Genomic DNA, 24,098 nt, shown 5'->3' with positions numbered 1-24,098 from the left:
AAGCAAGTGCAACGGTGCACTACAGTCCAGCGACTGCCCAGCCGGCCACAGAGATTCGACAAACGAGTGCATCGGAAGAGGGCCCAATGTAACTTCACCGCTCAACACGACCAAGATGCCTGCCGGAGCGACTGGGCTTTTGAAGGGGAAAGAGATGCAGCATAGTCGATAAAGCACACTTGTGAGCCGAGTTCCTTATCAGCTACCAGCAAGAAACTATATGGTCGGCAGTAGCGGGTGTTGCTACTCACGTGGTTTTTCAGTAACTTAAAAGCTCAAGTACAGAGCAATAAAGATCAGTATTCTGCTGCTGCTGTGTTACGTCACTTCAGACACAAAGCCAGTTTTCTTGTGGTCTTTGCGTGATTCAATGGCTTTCAACAGCACGACACTGTGGTCAACCACCAGGGTAAAGTTCTTGATCTTGTGCTCACAACATCTAAAGCGCAGGTCCACAAGGCCTCTTTTACAATCGTATGCATTGATGTGTACTACCCCCCTCTTGAGATCACTCTACTTATCGCCCCCATTCAGCACACCCCCTGTACACAGCCAATTTGCATTTAACTACTGAAACTACCTTTATGCTTATGACTAGACCAGGGTGCCTGAGGATCAATGCCCGATCTCAGCACCTGCAAAGTTGACCTCTGTGGCTCGAGATGTGATGATCAAATTCATGCCACAACGTTGTTCTCACACCTTCAAATATCCTGCCTGGTTCTTGAAAGAGCTGTGAAAAGAAGCCTCGGTGCCTCTAAAAGAAGGCATATCTTCACCGCATATACAAAGCATCAGGCTGCAAGGTTTTATACTAGCAGTTCAGTGATTGCAGTAAAGAGGCTAAACAACTCTTAACGTTATATAGGCAGGCTCATGTGGACTCCACTAAACCTTCTCTGAAGCGTATCTGTGCCGTCTAAGAAGGTTTGCAAAAGGAGGCTGTGCACATGTAGGGAATGTTAATGCTATTAGCTGTACAACTGGAGCGTGCACTGATCCAACTGAGATTGCAAGTGCATTTGCAGGCCACTTTGGTTCGTGCTTCTCAAAGGATGATGAGGTTGGTGCTTACCACAGGCCAGACTAACCCCCCAGCTTTTCTGTCAATTTACCACCCATCATAAAGGGAGAAGATCATGAATCCGTTGAGAGGCTAAAGGCTAAAAAGAAAAAGCTCACTGTTTCGCCATAAGCGGGAAACAAAGAATGTGATTGCAACATGTTGGAATATTAAGCAAAGTGTAAGACTCGTAGCTGTAGTGGCATTATGAATTGAAGTAAACATGAGCTAAGTAAAAACGAGCTGTTGTGCTAGGGGTCCTCTGTTTGAATCCTGCCATTTGACAATTTCATTTGTGTTTATTAATTAAAGCCAACATCTTTCTTGGCAACTTTAACGCCACTTCTCCATATCGGGTATGTTTCAAACGTCTTTCCTTGGTCCATCCCGGAGGTAATGCCCAGCCGCACCAATAAAATTGCATCATTTTCAGATTTGAGCTCTGTTATTGTTTTGGATGTTTAATATTGAAGTCTGAGAATATTTAAGATATGTAAGATATTTAATATAGGTATGTGCTGTTGGTGTTTTGTTTCATGAAATTTGTTTGTGGGCTGCGTTTCTTAAGATTCTGAGGGATAATTTTGTCAAGAATGTAAGACCTGGTATGAGCAACTTTAGTGATAGAATGGTGTGGCAGTATAACCGGTATATACCGCATGTGGTATAGCATGGCATGGCACATAGCATAGATATACCTAAGTATATGCAGAGCCTCACGGCGACAGCAAAAATTAGTTTGGAGTGCCCATATAATTACTGTCACAATGAAATCATGGGGGACACGATGGAATGCACGAGTGCTGTGCAGACTTGCTTGCACCTATCTTGACCAGAGGTGGGCAAATGCCTTTATTTTTTGTTTTCCTCCCTTACCCTCATGCCGCAAGTACCACCCTCACCTCACCTTCGCGTTGGAAAATTTACCACCCTCCTTCACCCTCCGTCCTCACCTATAAAAACATTATTTGCCTGCCCTCACCCTAACGCTGAAAAGGCTACCATCCTTCTCTTACCTTCTGTTTTCTACAATTTCAGATAAATCATTTGCTTGACTCACGAGCTTAGTTTACAACACTGATAGCCTAGTGTCATTTCTATTGTCAAAGCGTGCTACATTTGTTTGCTTTTAGGTGCTTGACCATAGATTGGCAAAATAAACGGAGCTCACTCAGACTCACTCACAAATTATATTTTTTGCTTAGAGCTCACTTGGACTCGGACTCACCAAAATTATGATAATCCAGGATCACTCGGACTCGTCAGAACTATACTCAGCCAGGCTCACTCGGACTCAGACTCACGAAAATTCTACTCAGCTGTGTTCAGTCAAACTCATTCACTCAGACCCAGAAAGGTCTTCTCGGCCCACAGATCTCACAAACTCAGAATTTCTTTTGAACATATCAGTGACAGAAGTGCCTTCATACCAGGCTAATATATGGGGAATGCAGCTGGATTATAAACGCTAATAATATAGAAAAGAGTATGTATGAGCTTATATGTAAGAATTTTCCTTATTTCTTGTTCATCATGACATCTTGTAAGAACCAAATAAGTATGACACTCGACCTTGGCAGTGCTGGATTTATTTTGCCTAAAGATAAAACATGCAAACGGGATCTTTAAAGAATATGCAAATTCCTATTTGTGCATGTGTGTGTGCATCCAATACGCACACACTTTTGTTATTGTGGTGCATGTGCATATTTGGAAGTTCGGGATATATCACAGTCTTTTCTTTGTAGCGCTGTACTAAATGAAGGCTTGCCTCATAAACAAAAGTTTTCCCTGCTGGTATTGTGCACAAAGAAACTTGGCTATATGTAATGTCATTTATCCACGATTTACTATAGAACCGCAGGAGGTACAGCTCACTGTAATGCTTTTTGAGGTGTCGGACATAACGCTAGGCACTGAGAATTGCTTAAGTCCTTTTTGGTCCATGAAATCAACCGTAGTTTCATCTATGACACTATGTATAAGCCATAAGTGCAGATGCGCAATTTCAGCAGTGACGTTGCTGACACCCATATTTGCTGTCAATCGCACTAAATGCAAGCATCAAACACGGAGGGTGGAAAAAATCTAAGAGGGAGCGTCACGTGATCATCTTGAAGCATAGTCATAAAAATATTTTTAAAAAAAGCTCGTGGGATATATGCCTTCACCACGCGATGCAAAAGCAATGATTTTTATCTGCTAAGCATGTGGAATGGAGAGTATGCGACGAGGATGCCACTAAAGCTTACCACGAGCCGTATAGTTTTTGAAAAAGTCCAATAACCATGCAGGGCCTCCTGAAGACTCATTGCACAGATTGGCTCTGGTAAAAGTGTCATGGGACGGTATCATAGAAGGCTGGCTTGCCAAGGCTAGCTGCTCGGCGTCATGCTACCTGTTATATGCATTTTCCGTTTGTCAATGCACCAAGTGTGCGCTGATGATGTCAAGCCATGCTGAACGGCACCCACCACTGCTTCTGCACGAAGGCTCGAGCGCCCAAGCAAAACGGGAGAGTTCAAACGAATGCTGAATGAGAATGGTAACTGCGCTAACAAAACCTACCAAACTGGAGAAACTCTGACAGCGTCGAACTTGCTCGCTTCTTGTAACAGCGCAGCCCACAGCATGCCTTGTTTGACCTTGGCCACAAGAGAGAAAGGGAATGCTTACATGGCATGCACTCTACTCAGAAGTGCCCAAATGCATTGTGCTTTGCAGCGATCCTTCCCCTACTTCCCTTCCAAGCCTGCTTTATTCCGAAGTGAGGAAATGCATGGAGGGGAGGGGGGTGGAAGGGCTGAGCTGGTAGTTGGGACACAGCAGCGTCGACTTTCGCTACTGGTGCTCCTCAAAACACATGGGTAAATGTGGAGGCGCACATTCATGAAGGGGAGGGGGAAATTGCAGTTGCGGTGCGGAGCCATGTATTCCCTTTTTTTTATGCAATCATGTGAGGTATCCAGTATCATGTTGCCTTTCACTGCTCCGAATTTAGCTATGTTTTTCTTTGTGTTTAGATCAGCAAAACAAATGGAACTCTATCAGGCTCAGTCGCAAAATGTGTGTTTTTGCTCAGGACTCGCTCGGAGTCTGACTCATCAAAATTATACTTGGCCAGGCTCACTCGGACTCAGACTCGCCAAACTTTTTCTCACGTGGGCTCGCTCGGACTCACAGCCAAAATTTTTCTCAGCCAGGCTCACTTGCACTCAGACTCGCCTAAATGAAACTCAGCTGCATGGTTGTTGTGTTCATGCGCAATGTGTAACAGTATCAAGTGGTTTTCTGGTTGTTTTCGTGGTGGTAAATCATCTGATGGCAATGTTAAATTTGTAGAAATACAAAATGCCGCTTAAGATGTGAACATGTTATCAAAGCTGAAATTTCCTGAGTGCATGCCAGCCGTGGTAGCTCAAACTAATGCTGCTTTTGTCAAGCATGAAGTCTTCCATTTATGCCACCGGTTGCAAATTGGCAGTGGGCAAAGTAAAAAATTTTGGCAGAGACAGTTAAGACTGCTTACATGTGGGAATGCGAAAGCATTATAGTCCCTTTGGTGAAATTTTTTTTTCAGCGCGTTTCTTGTCTATGCAAGCTCTTGCCTGCATTCTAACTGCGCCTTGGCAAGGACAAATCAAAATGTGCCAAGCGTCTCAGTGCGCTTGCTTGCCCGGGAGAAGTTCATAGCTTGAAGGACCACTCAGCGCCATTGAATTGGACATTAATGCTTTTGATTTTATACACTCACTTTATACTCTCATGATATGACGTCACCACCTCCCCATTGGCTCCACCATCACATGTGCAAAGAGGCATGCACTAGGCACACCTTTAGTCAACGAGAACCGTGGAGCCACTGTGGCATCGGGGAAGCATGCTTGTCTCGCACCCCAGAGGCCCGGGTTTGATTCCCACCCAGACCGATATTTATGATATTTTCTTTTAAAAGCCATTAATTTACTTATATAGGGACCGAGGTTAAGCTCACTACAACAATGAGTGAGTTGGCGAGCGAAAGACCTCGGAACCGTTCGGACCGATAGCAGGAGCAGAAGAAGTTCTCTTTTATTTTTATTCAGTTTTTCTTCTAATCTCGCAGCTCGCAGCATGAGGCACGAGACACATGCCCCGGAGCGTGCTATGTGTAAAGGGCGGTCAAGGAAGATGACGAGGGCTGCTAGAGGTCTCTTCCTCTTTTAGAAGAAGAGCAGCGGTGCCCAGGAAACAGCCTTTGATGCGGGGCGATCGGATAGATCCATCATTTCAGTGGTTGTAAATTTTAAATTTGTTGAAAGCAGATAATGATGGCAAGGTAGCTATGTAGGCTGGTTTGACCTTGTCTATTGCCACGACTTCTTCACGTCCGTTGAGGTCGATGGTAAGTTTTTTCGGTCTCGTCGACCGACAGATACGCTACCGCACAGTCCCCGACCTCATCAGTCGCCACCAAAAATGGCACGTACCAGTGGTAACACCGCCAACCCAACGCCAGCTCCCGCGTTGCACGCCATCGGGGCTTTCTCAAACAGCATCGCTTCTGCCATTCAACCCCAGACTGACCCGCTACCCGGTCCGTCCACACCATCTGATGAGCTGGCCACCGAGCCGGCGTGCGAGGTCTGCACCTTGCCGACTCCACTGCCTCTGACCTTGCCGACTATCGACACCGCCGACACGGGCCACAATCTTCTGTGACCCCCGAGATTGAATGGGCCATACCTCCAGCGATCAGTGCAGTCCTTGACGTTGTTGACACAGGTCAGTCCACCCAGCCCTTTCGCGTCTTTATTTGTGCTGCCTCCGTGGATGGTCGCACCTCGTCACTGTGCGCTTCACGGCCTCGTCCCGCTCTCAGCTGCGCTGCATCCGGCATTGGGCGACCTCACTGAACGACCGGACACTCCTGCGGGCCTTGACTCCACTTTTCCCGGCCGGCCTGTGGCTTGCTCACAATGCACCCCATTGCTGGCTGCGCCGGATCGTTTTCGCCTTCCGACAGGGTGTGTCATGTCCACATGCAATGCACACGTCATGGCTCATCCAGCGCTTCGACTGAATTGCTCGTGTATACACCCTATGCACCGTGCAATGGTGCAGTCCTTAATGTGCCGCTGGTAATGCTCGCGGGAGCTCCGTTGATGCACCATTCCCCTTGTGGGCTTTGCTGTTCCCCCAACCTCGGGACGAATGTGCCAACCATCATCACATCAACTTGGCGCGTTCGTCCCACCAGCGTCCGTTCATCGGGTCTCCTACCCATTACGTAACACCCACTGTCACCCGCCTGAGCTCTGCGGCAGTGACTCGATACCCTTCACACCGACTACTTGGACTGACCACAGACCCTTCTGAAATGCAGTTGCACTGGCGTGTCTTGTCGCTATTCCGTCAGGATGGGGGGCCCTGTAGCACCTGCCGATGTAACAATGCGGGGATGCTATGATCGGTGCTCTCAGGTGGTGCCTTGGTGCCGGCTGCTAAAAGAAGAGAAAAATAAAATTGGGCGACGTGTGCTCGAGGCAAAAGCTCGGCATACACATGTTGTTCTGGAAGCCTGCTACATTGATGATGATGATGATGATGAAATGTGGCTGGGCTCTTTGCATCAGGTGGGCAAATCGAATATGGTTGCCGCAGCCGCCGCTTCGCTCGCCACCTTCGCCCTTCTGCCGAAATAAATGTAGGGACGACAGCATGGCTAGTGGGTCGCCATCACGACTTCCTATACTTTGTTTACAGGAACCTCCCTGAGAAATTCGACATCAATCCGAGCATGTTGTGACGTGTTTTACTCCTTGCACTGTCTGCCATTTTTGGTACCATCTTTCGGTCATGCAGACTGCGCCGACAAATTTTTGTGTAATGTGGCATATAATGCTTTTGCATTAAAGCTTTAGTAGTAATTACTACATTTTGCTGGTAGTTAAATAAGTCTACATTAGTACACTGAAAGGTTGAAGCAAATACTTTTCTATCAGTACATTTGTTAACAGCATGAAGCTGACCATTACTTTTTACAATGCATGCCTGTGGATGGCAAACTAGATGGAACATGAATGTGTGTACTGAGAACTGTCATTTTTCTAATAAATCGCTAGTGTTTTTCCTGCCAAATGTTTTAGGCATTGTGGAGGTTGAGCTAAAACACTTAAGCTGCAGATCAGACATGGGCACCCTCATAAGGGTGCCCATGTCTGATCTTGACACACATATTCACTCGTTCCTTGGAAACTGGTATCTTTCCCACAGCATGGAAACACTTGATCATCATTCTGATTCTAAAGTCCGGTGGCCCCCCGACAGGGTAAAAATTTATCAACCTGTCTCGCTAATTTTCTCATTTTGGAGGTTATGGAGATGGTCTTATGCCTATTTTCATCCCAAGCTGTATCATAAGCAACACAGTTTTCGTCATAACCGCTCCACTGCCACTAACCTGTGTATGTTCCTTCACAGACTTGCACCTGGTTTTCATACCAGAGCTCAGATGGACACCAGCACCTGTCCAAAGCTTTTGATTTGGTTTCTAACCCTCTGCTCCTATGCAAGACGGATTTGTATGGCATATGCAGGAAATACCTGACATTGTTTTCTAGTTACTTGCCTCATTGCACAAATGCTGTACATGTATCAAGTTGACTCTTTGAGTTTCTTCACTTTTCCTAAGGCACCCTCAGGGCAGCCATCTCGACCTTCAACTCTTAATTTTTATGATGATTTAGTCTCGCACGTCAAAATCTGTGATGTGTTACTTGATTCTTAGTTAACATAATAATTATGTGGAAACCCGTAAGGAAACCCGCTATGTGCAACCTCTCTATTTCTTTTTACCATTATTTTATCCGTCCTTTCATTTACTGTCAGTACTGCTATCATAATAAGTCTGTTTCGCTCCATGCATTGTGTTTATTATGCTTTTTTGCACTTACATAGACCATTCGCTTCTACTGTAGTGCACCACACTAAAGGCGCTAAGCTGTTTGTGGTCACACAGTCAATAAATAAATAAACAGGTTGTGGTTTGACACATAGAACCCTAGAATTTAATTTCTTTTTTCATCTCCTAGAGGCATGAACAGTGTGAATCATACTTATCTAAAGTGGCCAATTGGCTGACTGACCGTCATCCTTAAAAAAGAAAAAGAAAAGAAAGCTAACATTGCAATAAGACCATGCGTGTTCATGCTGCATGCTGGGCCTATGTGTTATAAAACAACCAAATCTATAACCCAGCAACTACTGCTAAATAGCTGCTTTGCACGCTCGCGCAGTCCGCAGCCAGATGCTTGATTACTCTATAGACAAGTACGATTCACACTGTACTGTACGCTGTTATTACTAATTAAACTATTTTACTCGTATGCGAACACCGCATCAATGCAATTTATCCGCAGGTAACAATTTGAACGCTTGTCAAACCAAACAGAACTTATTCTATAAGACGGACACTTGGTGATAGAGATCGGCAGCTTCAGCTTGAACATCTTCTCTGCATTTTTACTATATATTGTACAAAATGTAAATACAAGTGAGTATTTTAAAATGTCCTGGATATCAGGCCCAGACCCACTTTCCTTATTCCACCATGATTAATGAAGTTTCCACATCTTCAAACTCCCGCTCGCAACAATGCTGTGTTACAGTAGCGGAGGAGTATCTCTTTCCCTTCTTCTTTCCATGGCAGCACAACAACGCACCTGCTGATATACTTGTCGGTTGTTTTTGGAAGCCAACGAGACACTCATTTCAAGAAAGCTCAGCAGAACCGGAGATGTTCATTGCTTTGCCAGATGAACAGCAGAGTCTGCGATGATGCTTCATTGTGAGCAATTGTTTCTGCTCGCAGTTCGCAGACAATCAAGTTAGTATAGAACCTGAAAAACTTCTTTTGGCTAGTCAGTCCCTGTAGTGTCCAACCAAGTGCCAAATTGAGACTAATCATGTACTATTTTTGCTCCGTATAACTTCTCCTGTCGGGATCTTCCAAAGGTGGTCAGCTCCATTCAACAAGTTGAGACCGGGCCCTGCATCTGCCTGAAGAAATTTTTTCGTCAGAAGAAATTCGCCTTCATCTCCCATCATCATCATCATCATCATCATCAGCCTGGTTACGCCCACTGCAGGGCAAAGGCCTCTCCCATACTTCTCCAACAACCCCGGTCATGTACTAATCGTGGCCATGCCGTCCCTGCAAACTTCTTAATCTCATCCGCCCACCTAACTTTCTGCCGCCCCCTGCTACGCTTCCCTTCCCTTGGGATCCAGTCCGTAACCCTTAATGACCATCGGTTATCTTCCCTCCTCATTACATGTCCTGCCCATGCCCATTTCTTTTTCTTGATTTCAACTAAGATGTCATTAACTCGCGTTTGTTCCCTCACCCAATCTGCTCTTTTCTTATCCCTTAACGTTACACCTATCATTCTTCTTTCCATAGCTCGTTGTGTCGTCCTCAATTTGAGTAGAACCCTTTTAGTAAGCCTCCAGGTTTCTGCCCCGTAGGTGAGTACTGGTAAGACACAGCTATTATATACTTTCTCTTGAGGGATAATGGCAACCTGCTGTTCATGATTTGGGAATGCCTGCCAAACGCACCCCAGCCCATTCTTATTCTTCGGATTATTTCCGTCTCATGATCCGGATCCGCCGCCACTACCTGCCCTAAGTAGATGTATTCCCTTACGACTTCCAGTGCCTCGCTGCCTATTGTAAATTGCTGTTCTCTCCCGAGACTGTTAAGCATTACTTTAGTTTTCTGCAGATTAATTTTGAGACCCATTCTTCTGCTTTGCCTCTCCAGGTCAGTGAGCATGCATTGCAATTGGTCCCCTGAGTTACTAAGCAAGGCAATATCATCAGCGAATCGCAAGTTACTAAGGTATTCTCCATTAACTTTTATCCCCAATTCTTCCCAATCCAGGTCTCTGAATACCTCCTGTAAACACGCTGTGAATAGCATTGGAGATATCGTATCTCCCTGCCTGACGCCTTTCTTTATTGGGATTTTGTTGCTTGCTTTATGGAGGACTACGGTGGCTGTGGAGCCGCTATAGATATCTTCCAGTATTTTTACATATGGCTCATCTACACCCTGATTCCGTAATGCCTCCATGACTGCTGAGGTTTCGACTGAATCAAACGCTTTCTCGTAATCAATGAAAGCTATATATAAGGGTTGGTTATATTCTGAACATTTCTCTATCACTTGATTGATAGTGTGAATATGGTCTATTGTTGAGTAGCCTTTACGGAATCCTGCCTGGTCCTTTGGTTGACAGAAGTCTAAGGTGTTCCTGATTCTATTTGCAATTACCTTAGTAAATACTTTGTAGGCAACGGACAGTAAGCTGATCGGTCTATAATTTTTCAAGTCTTTGGCGTCCCCTTTCTTATGGATTAGGATTATGTTAGCGTTCTTCCAAGATTCCGGTACGCTCGAGGTCATGAGGCATTGCGTATACGTGGTGGCCAGTTTCTCTAGAACAATCTGTCCACCATCCTTCAACAAATCTGCTGTTACCTGATCCTCCCCAGCTGCCTTCCCCCTTTGCATATCTCCTAAGGCTTTCTTTACTTCTTCCGGCGTTACCTTCGGGATTTCGAATTCCTCTAGACTATTTTCTCTTCCGTTATCGTCGTGGATGCCACTGGTACTGTATAAATCTCTATAGAACTCCTCAGCCACTTGAACTATCTCATCCATATTAGTAATGATATTGCCGGCTTTGTCTCTTAACGCATACATCTGATTCTTGCCAATTCATAGTTTCTTCTTCAGTGTTTTTAGGCTTCCTCCGTTCCTGAGAGCATGTTCAATTCTATCCATATTATACTTCCTTATGTCAGCTGTCTTACGCTTGTTGATTAACTTCGAAAGTTCTGCAAGTTCTATTCTAGCTGTAGGGTTAGATGCTTTCATACATTGGCGTTTCTTGATCAGATCTTTCGTCTCCTGCGATAGTTTGCAGGTATCCTGCCTAACGGAGTTACCACCGACTTCCATTGCACACTCCTTAATGATGCCCATAAGATTGTCGTTTATTGCTTCAACACTAAGGTCCTCTTCCTGAGTTAAAGCTGAATACCTGTTCTGTAGCCTGATCTGGAATTCCTCTAATTTCCCTCTTACCGCTAACTCATTGATCGGCTTCTTATGTACCAGTTTCTTCCGTTCCCTCCTCAGGTCTAGGCTAATTCGAGTTCTTACCATCCTGTGGTCACTGCAGCGCACCTTGCCGAGCACGTCCACATCTTGTATGATGCCAGGGTTAGCGCAGAGTATGAAGTCTATTTCATTTCTAGTCTCGCCGTTCGGGCTCCTCCACGTCCACTTTCGACTATCCCGCTTGCGGAAGAAGGTATTCATTATCCTCATATTATTCTGTTCCGCAAACTCTACTAATAACTCTCCCCTGCTATTCCTAGTGCCTATGCCATATTCACCCACTGCCTTGTCTCCAGCCTGCTTCTTGCCTACCTTGGCATTAAAGTCGCCCATTAGTATAGTGTATTTAGTTTTCACTCTGCCCATCGCCGATTCCACGTCTTCATAGAAGCTTTCGACTTCCTGGTCATCATGACTGGATGTAGGGGCGTAGACCTGTACAATCTTCATTTTGTACCTCTTATTAAGTTTCACAACAAGACCTGCCACCCTCTCGTTAATGCTATAAAATTCCTGTATGTTACCAGCTATATCCTTATTAACCAGGAATCCGACTCCTAGTTCTCTTCTCTCCGCTAAGCCCCGGTAGCACAGGACGTGCCCGCTATTTAGCACTGTATATGCTTCTTTTGGCCTCCTAACTTCACTGAGCCCTATTATATCGCATTTACTGCCCTCTAATTCCTCCAATAGCACTGCTAGACTCGCCTCACTAGATAACGTTCTAGCGTTATACGTTGCCAGGTTCATATTCCAATGGCGGCCTGTCCGGAGCCAGTGATTCTTAGCACCCTCTGCTGCGTCGCAGGTCTGACCGCCGCCGTGGTCAGTTGCTTCGCAGCTGCTGGGGACTGAGGGCCGGGGTTTGATTGTTGTGTTCATAGGAGGTTGTGGCCAAGTACTGCACCAGGGTGGCCAATCCTGCTCTGGTGAGGGAGTGCGTTACCGGTTCTGGTCACCGGGATCAGGCCACACTCCAGGCCTGTTTGTGCAATTTTTTCAACACGCGGATTTTTTTTTTTTTTTTAAATCCGGTGGAAAATTGCCGGCACCGGGATTCGAACCACGGACCTCTTGCACGCGAGGCGGGTGTTCTACCTCTACGCCACCGCTGCACCTTTCATCTCCCAGCTTCTTAAGAAAGTTGGCTTCAGTTGATGATGTGGCGACATAGTGCCAGGTAACTGGAGCCATGATTGCTTGCATGATATGCATGTCTTAGCTGTGTTGGCTACACAGTGGGACTTCCAATGACCTTTAGTTCTTCATCAGGGCTTGAGGATGCATTGCCAAACATGTGAACCATAATTCTGGTTTCGCCTACTACAGTAGAAGTCTGTTATGTGTCCCTTGATTTTATGAAGTGCCGGATTTTACGCCGGATTAGTGTAGTCCTGGCGAACTCCCCATACAGACAATGCATTAAAAACCTTTACATGACGTGAGATTACGCACGTTCCATGTCCATCCCATCTCATGTTGTATAAGATGGGATGTGTGAGGAGGCATTGCCTCATGCTGATGCTGCTGGCTGCAACCTTGGACGAGGATGTCTCCACAGATGCTGCGGTGCCTGTGTCTATGTTCACAGATGTGCTACGTAGCATCGACTACAGTCGACGCTGTAGGTGACCTCCTTGCGGAAGTCGCTGTGCTTGAAAGAAAGCTCTTGCTGCGTGGTTCAAAGAAAGTCTATAAAAAAACTGACTTGATATTTTTATAGTGTTTAAGTGAAGGAAAACAATGTTTTAGCATGCTGGTGGGTGCAGATCGCAGTACTACATGGTATGCTCAATTCATTCTATAAAGTGTGATTTGCACCTGCACTCCAGTATACTTTTCACATTTTATTTTTTTGGTGGTTTTGGATTCTGGAGATCTGGAGAGTGTTAGCCTATGTTTGAATTGAAGCTTATCACAACTCTGTCATACAATACTGTGTATTATAGACATAATTTTTGTTGATCAATTATACGACATCTGAATTAGATGATGTGTTGCGCCATTCCAAAAAAGTAATTAATTGGGGTTCCACTGTATCTGCAGTCAGAGTTTTGCAGTGCGAGCTTCTGTAATAAATTATCTCTGACTACTGCCATCTAGGATTCATTTACCTGGACCTGGTGTTCTTAACAACAGTGGTGCAGAAAGTCTGCAGGTAAACTCTATTGTCCGTCCTTGCGATGATATTCGATGACTCTGTCGCATAGCATTACCACTTGTGACGAGATGACCGCTGTTCTGCTTCCTGAAACTTCCGCTGTCGTTCTTTCTTTGTGTAGTTTGTGTCACGCATGCTCAATCCGTGTCTTTCATGACAAGATGAACACACAAGTTTTACGGGGCAAGATTGTGCCTGCTGCCCTTCTGAAGTACATCTGTAGCAGCAGTTGTCTTTGGCCAGCTGTCCTTTCTTAGTAGCAAGAGAGATTTTGGCATTGCAGGCGCACGTACCTCGCTCTTTCAATTGACAGAAGAAGCATTCACTCCAGCTGGACGAGGTACTGTGCCGTACAGAAGTCGTGCTAGCACCTCGGGTCCTCCCAGCACAGTCATTGAGAGATCATTGTGTTGTTGAGCTGCACTGTGCTCCGCTTTCCAGCTCAACACGTTTGTATGAATGTGAGCAGCTCCTTTAACTTTGCATCCAATGTTGCAGCTGCCACTGTTATTTCCGAGATGTTTTGATGGGTACCAGACATGCATTGTCTTAAAGCTTGGGTCTGCTTTTCAGTGTATACACAAGGACAATCTTGCATGGCGAAGCTTCCTGTAGCATATCAATCAGCATTGCTGAGAAACTGAGCATTGGTATGTTTAGTGCCATTAGACAGCAGATGTTTAGCTGCATGGCACCATACAGTTTCCCAGGTCTTGTATGTCTCTTCCCGACTTTACATGTGGTATACTACAAAGCACTGACAGGTGGTGCTGTCCTAACTTCTTGTGATCACCAAAATGTTCAATGAAAGTTCGATGACATTGGCATAATGCAGGGGTGGGATTCCTGTGCCAAAGACAGAAAATGACCGAAATTGCGGCACGCTGTGCCAGAATGTCTTGGGAATGTATGCTCCGGCAGTGGCCGCAAACAGTGAGCGGATTCGTTTTCCAAAAAAGAGTGCAGCTGTTGAAATTCCGCACACCGCGCGATGGCACCTCCCGCAGAGTTTCTTGTAATTTTCGCATTTGCAGCAATGGACACTCCGGCACTTCCAGTAAGTGGCCAGCACGACGCAGCCACTCCTGGCTGTCGGGCTGCTGTCACAACGGCCTGTGCAGCTGTGATTGTAGAATTTAGAGTGTACGTGAATACGATTGAGTAGGTCGAGCGGTGCGGTGCTCCCTAGCTGAGGCACAAAACAATGAAAACTAGGCTGAGGGTGTTGCACGCTAACTAGATATAGGGAGGCGCACGCTGCAGCAAGTTCAACGGGTGTGCATCTCTGTACCAAGGCTGGTATAGCGTAAAATTATTCCAGTCTGTTTTTGTGCCCATATGGGTGAGGCCTATGCCATTTTGGCCTGGCACAAAGGGTGATGGCAGATTTCGAATAAAACAGATTGGAATAGTTTTACGTTATACCACCAGAAAGTTAAGCATTAGGTGCTTTGAAATTGCCCTGGTCTATTATGTAGAAATGACTTTCAAAAAAAGTCACATATTCATTTCACCCGAAAGGCGAAACATTGATCGCGATAGCAAATTAGTAGACAGCTATACGAAGTAAGGATAATAGTTTTATTGGCCATATAAACTTATAAACATTCACTTACTAAATTAACAAACGTGGTGTCACACACGCACAAGCAAAAGTGAGCACATTTCACTCGATCACCGCGTGTACTCGCTGTCAAAACGCTGGAGTGAGGAAGCGCGGCAGCAGCAGCAAGCTTAGTAACTTTCGTGCTGCCTATCACTTGAACGCGTACTAAGCGATGAAAACACAACGCACACAAAGCTATCATCACTCGGCGCATGCACTGTGTCCCCATCACAGATCGCTTTCAAGATAGGGCCTACGCGGCCTTGCCATATGCAGCAGCCGCTGAAGAACCCGCTCCTCCTCCTCCCCTTCCCCCGGTACCTTGTGCACGACGGAAGACTGTGGGCTTTCTCCTCATGTTCATTTCTCGCACGCGCGAAATTGAGCTGCCATCTTCGGCTCGCCCTTGCATGTTTTGACTCACACACAGCATACGGCGTGGGGCAACGATGTTGTCATCCTTGGACTTTATACAGAACACCATGGCGATGACAACAGCAGAAATGCGCCTGGTGTGTCCATATAATTGCTATCGCCATAATAAAGCACTGTAGTTCGTAACTCTCCCTTCTCCATACGGTCTGTTGGTGAAGCTCATTTCCAGGCACTTCACCCACGCTGTCGAGACATTGAAAGAAAAATGTGTTTATAAAAAATGTGCTATTTTTAAAATTTTCAGACACACTAATGCAGAATGCATGTTTTTTTGTGATTGCTACCACAAATTGAAGATATATAGGCACTATTACCAAAATTCGCATGTACTAGATGGTTGCAGTATCGGGGTAATCTGCTTGAAAGTTCAGCTTAAGGCAGTTGCACTACAATGCTTGTGTTGGTTTATTCTGCTTTGTAGTGGTTTCGAAGTGCACTTCCATATTGCATGTTCCATTATTCTACCAAAATTCAGATTGGCCTGTTCCAAATTGCAATTTACTCTGCTCCAAGCTGCTCCAAAACACAGTTTTTCTTGCTCCAAAATGACTTTAGGCAGTCCCACCTTTGATAACGAGATCTGACAGTCTGGCAATCACTGCCGCCGCTTCGCCTGCAAGGGTAATGCCGTAGATGGAAAAAGTTGTTTGTTGTCTATAGAGCGTTGTTCAGATGAGTATTCTGCTTGTACTGCTCCCAGAAACCTGACTGTTTATGAATGTTGGCACATCAAGGTTCAGTAGCCGTGGGCCAATTCTGAGCATAGCCCCAGGAGCTGCCTATGTATAATTCTGTGAAGTAGTGTACGTGTTCCAAACAGCAATTTTGCAGCAAATCTCGGCAAGCATGCTGATAGTTTGATTTTCATACTCTGCAACAGTTACGTATTCTGCTTCCAGCTCGTCGTTGGCAACGTGCTCTTCGAGAGCCACATTAAAGGGTCGCTCACCAGGTCTAGCCATTTTGAGCTGACAAGCACCGTGCATACAGTGCACGCTAACAATTGTGTCTGCTTAGTATTGCATCGCTACGCGCTGCTGAAAGAGCTGAAATTTAAAACCGAGCGCCATTTGGTCTTGTCCTCATGGGCGCCGCATTTCCAGCCAGAGAGTCGATGCCTATCACCCAATTGTGCCTATGTACATGGCAGTGGTGTGACGTTGCTCATAGTGGCACGTGACTTCGAGAATTAGTCAAGGCAGTATCTTTTATTTGTGTAATCCGTTGCTTCATAGATGAATTAAAGTTTACAAAAATAATAAAACACAAACCGAATGCCTGCGCATTCTTGTTTTACTTCGCCCCGCAGCAAGGGAGGTGTACTTACTTTTCGCCTGCTTGTTCCCCATGTCGTGCAGTTGCACGCGCAGACAATGAAACCATGTCATTTTCTACTGTGTTCGAGCGTGCGATCATGCTCTGTGATCTGCTTGTATCTGCCCCGACTTATACCGCTAGTCAGGTGTTCTTGTGCCCAGCGTGCAAAATCGTGTGCTGTGCATCATCATCATCATCATCATCAGCCTGGTTACGCCCACTGCAGGGCAAAGGCCTCTCCCATACTTCTCCAACTACCCCGGTCATGTACTAATTGTGGCCATGTTGTCCCCGCAAACTTGTGTGCTGTGCAAAACGAGACAAATGGAACAGCTTGTGCGCAACGCCTTGGTTTAAGTGCACTGCGCAGCAAAAAAACGAGGGGGAAGTTAAAAGATGAAGGCACTGTCCGTGATGTATGCGTCACGCGATCTTCAAGCTCCGGTATGGGAGAAAGCAGGGAAAGAATTTCGCTTGCAGAGACTAGACGGGGTAAGTGGAGAGAATGTCTCTCTTGGCAGTGGCCCTTGCCTCCTAAAATCATGGGTTTGCGGCACTGAAGTATGTTTATCTCGGCTATTAATGAACCAATTCGAAAAATTTTTGTGGCAGAACGCTCCCTAGAGGCCACGTAAAAACTTCCAGCGCATAACCGAAATTTGCTATGTGGACTGGTAAGGGGCCTTTTAAGGTTTGAGAGTTTGGCATTGCTAGAACACAGATGGCCGGAAATACCTGAAAGCGATCGGGCTTGCTGCGGAAACTTTGTATTCTGTGCTTGCCAAGCTGATAGCTTGATCTTGAGGTGTTTCATCACAGTAGGTGATGAGATCCAGGTAGACAGAGGTGTGGCATTTGCACCGATCACGAACAATGCGTTGTTCAGTCCTCGCTGCCCGGAGCACAAAGTGGTCGAATAGAAGGTCCCTTGAGGCGTGCGTAGAAGGATACATTGTTGGATCTGGAGGACAATTCCAATTACTGTCCCCCAGATTTTTGGACCTTGCCGTTGGGTGCGGGAGTTGGCCGAGGTTGAGGAGGACTTTGAGATGAAAACTGGAGGTTTACTTACATTATTCACAGTGAGAGGACCAAGAAATTAACAGTCATAGAGTCATTACGGGCCAGCAGCAACTCGGATGCTGCGGCCCGTGGCAAGAAGCTCGAAAGAGATGAATGAAGGAATGCTCTCTTGCTGCTCCCGGTCTCTGGCTTTTAAGCCCTTCGGTGTCTCGAAGTCACGTCACGTTTGGCCAATCGGCGAGCCCGCTCAGGTGACGCCATTTTCGGCCAATCGGCGAGCCTGCTCAGGTGTCATCATTTTCGGCCAAAGGTAGGCGTCCGTGCGATTGTGTCACACTCGGCACCGAGGGTCGCTCCTTGGGCCCCAATTGTCCGAGTGCTTACTTCTCTCTGCGGTATTGCCATCCTGACTTGCAAGTGCCGTCACAATAGGCGGATCAACGTTTCAGTGCTGCAGAGCAGCTTTGCTGGGTACCCATGTTACCTGGAACCGTGCCAGGCTCCCGCTACACTTTCGGGAAGAGCCAAGCAGTGAATAGCTCCACCTGCGGCGCACGAAGTGGGGGACGCCAACTCGTTTGCACGTGCTGCGCCTCGGGAACGGGGTTGATGTGCTTCTGCACCCTTAATTAGCTGTGGCGCGATTCGATGTGGTCTGGTGAACTCGAAGGAGGCTGAGGAAAAGGTCCCGTATCTAACAATGTGTCCGCATGGAGGTTTTGGCACCAATATGCCAACTGCTTTTTGTTCCCATTTCTTACTTCAGTGTCTGCCTTTGCACATATATTCTTTTTCTACAAAGGGCACATTCATTAAATGAATTTTTAGAAATACAAAACTGACCTCCAAGGCTCATTGTAAGCTTAAACATGCGTGCACACATCGCGCTGGGTGCCCCACCTGCCACAAAGGCAGCAGAAACTTTGGCCATGCTGACTTAAATCACTTCAGTACCTCTCACACAACTGTTTCCAATACAGAAGATGCCACGTCACACTATGTAGACTGTGCGAGCTGGAAAATAAACACTAGCAACTGCCGCTAAACGCATATCTGGCATACAACACGGAGCATTAACCCAAGCTGGCATGGCGGCCAAATCTGACGGCTCATAGATGGTACCACTGCCTGGCCAATACGATGGCGATCATGAAAAACAGTCTGTAGGAGGCTTGGATGAAGGTTACCACGAATTGTATGAAGAACAGTTTTCACATGGCTGGATTCTTGTTTGGGGCATCAGAGCCTGGAACTGTGGAGCTTGGAAGCAATGATGACTGGCCTGAATTTATGGTAGCACGTGGTTGAAGTGCAATCAATTGCTGCTCACATCAGTTGGGATGACTTCATCGATATGAATGACGAAGCCAGTGTCTTGAAGGGCATCGTTCGTGAAGCAGTATACTCTCAAGGATAATGGGCGGGGCCATCCGTGATGTTTCCGGCGAGCACCAAGTTTGCATGCCACTACTGAGCAGATGCACATGCGAAGGCTGAGTGCTTCTCTCTTCCCAGAGATGGGGTAGCATTTGTAGCTCTCGAGCAAATGTTCCTCCATCCCCACGGCGAGCTCTTAGGGGCCGTGCAGCCTAACAAAAGCTTGACATAGTAGTCATGTGGTGCACTCTCCTTGCTACGAAGAAGTGGATTTCTCCCTCATGCGGATAGCACTTGAGCTGCAAGGCTTTGTCAGCAATAAATTAAATGAAGTGAGGAGATCACGAAACAATATCACCACCTGTAAGCGCATGAATCATGATTGAGTTTATTGTGTTGCTGAAACAGTTCATCTCCACTTAAGCTCTCGGTGATGAGCACTTGTCTTCTTTGAACAATCTAGGAGCCGTGATGCCAAGCAAGCTTATTGATTACTTTGGAAAACAATAAATATTTTTTATATTTTATTGGTTTATTCTTGTACACCTATTACAAGTGCTCAGCTATAACAAATGCATTCTGCATAACTGTGATGTCTGTTCTAAGTGGTCTCGGCTGTACGATTTTGTTGGTGTACAGGCTGCATGAGGTATTTGAGCACATGGCTTCAAATTGAGATAGACATTAGTATTTGCATTTTATCTGCCTAGATGCTTGACTTCGTCTTCCACAATCCCTCTACCACCAGTCTAGCACATATGCTACCGGGTATTAGCTTCCAATTGGACACACGACACAAATCTGTACACTGTCCTAGTCACCTCACATGCCGACCACAGCAACTTCGAGTTTGGCACTTTTGTGAATGCCTCCAAATCATTTCTTTTTGGGTAAGACAATAGTTTATGGCCAATTATCATCGAAGACAAAGAGAAGCAAGCAAAAAATAAGTGCTGCCAGTGGACAGACACCATTTGGGAGGCTGTTTCTTCAGCAGGTAGAGGCCATGATGAGCGAGAACTCTGTAAAGCCAAATAAAGCCGTCGCAGAGCAACTTCGCACAATCAACTGCCAGTCAAATGTCAACTGCCAAGCTTTCCTTATGGCCGCTAAGGCTGTTAAGGCCGCTATTGTGGAAGCGCTATCCAACATCAACACCTACTATCTGTTACAAGCATGCAGCTGCTATCAAAGGAGAACTCGGACAATAATTGAACCTCAAAAGGGTTTATACAACATCCTTAGAGAACAGGAAAAAGAAACAAGGTTCAAAATTTTGAATGAATACCATATTGCCATGAGACAGCAAAGGGGCTGCTACTGTTGGTTGGATGATGACGACAGCGACAAAGTGGCCAGAGGCATGTGATAGTCCTACATTTGTCACCACTGCTTGTGGCTGTTGTAACCTTTTATATACTAACAATTTGTAAGTACACACTATTTTCGTAACGTCTTTTTTTGATGGAGGTGTGGGGTAAGCCTGTCTGCCTGCCCACTCCGTCAACTAAGCACGGAACTTCAAAGTGGTCTCCGTCTTGTTTGCTCCGCGATGACCAACAAAGCAACGACTGCGCAGCAGCCACAGGCTCCTGTTATTCTTTTGCACCCATGAGACCTGGGAACCTTTTCTGACACAGATGCAGTCTTTGACTTTGGGACCCTCGTCTGTATATTGTCTCTTACAAATTCATTGTACTTAAAGAATAATAAACTGAACTGAACTGAAGATGGCTTGGATGTCGAAAACTGGTTCGACATGTACGAGTGCGTCAGTGACCACAACAGGTGGGAACCCACACTGATGTTAGCCAACATGATATTATACCTGAAAGGAATGGCACGCATGTGGTAAGAGACACATGAAAAGGATCTGACAAGTTGGGACGCTTACAAGGCGAAGCTTTGTGAGTTGTTTGGCAGACTATTTAGTCGTCAGCAGACCACTGTAAAGGAGCAGAGATCCTCCATGCAGGTGACCACTAAATCTTACATTTCTTACATACAGAACGTGCTGGGCCTTTGTCGAAAGGCTGACACAAATATGACCGAATCCGACAAGATCTTGCACATTTTGAAGGGGATAGCCGACGATGCGACACGAAGATCGACACGAGGATAGCACGAAGATCAGACAAATCCATGTACTTCCCATCATTCCCATGGTGGCTGTTTAATTGTTGGAAACTCTATGGTGGGCATCAACTGGAACTCCCTTTTGACGTGCATATAATTTCCAACACTCCCAGCCGCCTATGTTCTGTAGACTTCCTTCATCTGCCGCCACAAGCCGCAAGGTACATCCCGTTTAGTCTTTCTCCTCCTGTGTGCAATGGTGAATACATTGTTTCCCCCGTCCTCGACGTGATCCTTACGCAATCTATCATCCTCCCGCATGCTGTGGTCACCATAGCGGAGAAAAAACAGCAGGCAAGTGTGATACCTGCCGATACACACTTGCCACCTTGTCGTCGTTGCAGGAATGCGATATTTCTGTGTTAGCTGTTGACAGCCCTCAGAGTCATTCAAGCTTTCTCACAATCATCGCGTCACCATGTGCCGATTTTGACAAAATGATATCTGCATACTTCCTGCTTATGGAAGCAGAAGATCTTTGTTGGATTGTGCTATCCTATGCCCATCTCTTTAAGCTCGAAAATCGGCCATTAGGCCAGACCACAGTTGTTAAGCACAACATCCACACTGGCGATGCACCCCTCACCGGCGCCCTTACCATGTTTCTGCCACGGAACGCGACATTATCCAAGAAGAAATCGAGAAAATGCTGGCCAAGGACATCATCGAACTGTTCCCTAGTCCATGAGCATCTCCTGTTGTTCCAGTCAAGAAAAAGGACAACACCTGGCGATTTTGTGTTGATTATCAACACCTCAACAAGATAACGAAGAAAGATGTTTCTCCCTTGCCCTGCATAGACGGTGCACTCGACTGTCTTCACTGTGGCCAATATTTCTCGTCTATTGACTTTCGCTCAGGCTGTTGTCAGATTGCTGTTCATCTACTGGACCGTGAAAAAACTGCATTTGTAACTCCGGATGGCCTCTCTCTATCATTTTAAAGTCATGCCTTTCGGTCTTTGTGATGCGCCGGCCACATCGAGCGCATGATCGATTCGCTTCTTGCGGCTTCAAGTGGTCAACCTGCTTGTGCCACCTTGACGATGCCACCGTTTTTTCACCAACATTCGACAGCCATTTTCAGTGCCTCTCCACCATTCTAAAGGTATTCCGCAATGCTGGCCTCCAGCTCAACTCCTCAAAATGCTGTTTCGAACGTCATGAAATAACCATACTCGGCCATCTCGGCAACACATGGGTGTCCATCCCACTCATGAAAATGTTTGCGCCGTGAAAACCTTGTTTGGCTAAAGACAAACAAAGCTTCATTGGATTGTGCTCCCAGTTCCGCCAATTCATCCGTAATTTCGCTGATATTGCGCGTCCTCTTACTGTGCTCCTCGATAAGGATCTTGCTTTTACACGGAGGCTCGCCCCAAGCTGCTGCCTTTTCGGCGCTTATCGATGCCCTCACAACTTCTCCTATGTTAGTGCATTTTGATCCGACCCCATCGACAGAAGTTCCGTACAGATGCCAGCGGCTATGGAATCAGCACTGTTCTCACTCAGTGTGGACATGACCGTGTTATTGCGTATGCTAGCCGCATGCTGTCCGCACCAGAGAATTAGTCAATAACAGAACAAAAGTGACTTGCTCTTGTCCGGGATGTCACCAAATTTTGTACCCACCTGTTTGGCCGCACCTTTACCATCGTAACTAATCACCATGCCCTCTGTTGGCTTTCTTTGCTGAAAGACTCTACAGACCGCCTTGGTCGTTGGGCTCTCCACCTCCAAGAATTCTGGTAGTGCGCAAGTCCGGCCAGCTTCATCAAGATGCCAATTGCCTGTTATGGTATCCCATGGATTCCCCTGACATCACCGAACAAGACACCGACGCCTGCGACTTGTCTATCTTGGACCTCCTTAATATAGGGGACGAACAACACCGAGACTCAACTTTATGTTCTATCATCAACAGTCTTAGCTCTGCTACACCTGACCCTTCACTCCACTTGTTCTGCCTTCACGATAGCACCTTATATCGCCACAATGTGCATCCAGATGGCCCTGAATGCCTTCTCGTCGTGCCTGCCCATCTATGGTCAGCTGTCCTCCACCATCTTCACAAGAAGATGAGCCAACCGCTGGTCACCTTGGTTTCACCCGCAGTCATGATCGTGTCAAGCGTTGTTTCTTCCGGCCTGGTCTCTACCGCTCCGTGCAACCATATGTCACTAGCTGCGACCAATGCCAACACTGCAAGTGACCAGCTATGCTTCCAGCTGGTCTGCATCATCCTATCAACATCCCCATTGAACCATTCTTTCGTGTTGGGCTTGATCTTCTTGGTCCCTTTTCAACCTCCACATCGGGAAACAAGTGGGTCACTGTCGCGACCGACTATGCGACGTGATATGCCATTACCCACCTCTTCCCAACCAACTGTGCTACGGATTTCGCCGACTTTCTTCTCTATGACATCATCTTGTATCGTGGTGCTCCTCAACAGCGTCTGACCAACCAAGGCCAGTACTTTTTGTGTCGTGTCATCGAGGACATCCTTTGTTCATACTCTACCTGCCACAAGCTCACAACCGCTTATCACCCGCAAACGAATGGACTTAGCTCCTTTTACCTGCAACTTGCCCAGGCATGACACCACTGGCTACTCACCGTTTTATCTTCTCTACGGATGCGAACCTTCGCTGCCTCTCGATACTTTACTTCCCACTGCTCTAAGTTCGTCCACTACGTATGTTTGTGATGCCATAGCACACACCAATACAGCTTACCTGATCACTCGTGAACGGCTCACAGTGTTCCAGGCTTCCCAAAAAGCCCTGTATGACCATCACCTTAGAGGA

At 46.3% G+C, this 24,098-nt stretch overlaps 1 protein-coding gene across 1 annotated transcript in view; it reads left to right on the top strand.

Moving 5' to 3' along the window:
* LOC142586951 (protein odr-4 homolog) overlaps window positions 1-24,098 on the top strand; it is an 85,555-nt gene that overhangs the window by 56,261 nt on the left and 5,196 nt on the right. The window lies entirely within an intron of this gene.

Source organism: Dermacentor variabilis, chromosome 1 (assembly GCF_050947875.1).
Source record: "Dermacentor variabilis isolate Ectoservices chromosome 1, ASM5094787v1, whole genome shotgun sequence".
NCBI lineage: Eukaryota > Metazoa > Arthropoda > Arachnida > Ixodida > Ixodidae > Dermacentor > Dermacentor variabilis.
Note: the sequence above shows the minus strand (reverse complement) of the source record. Positions and strands in the feature narration are given on the sequence as shown.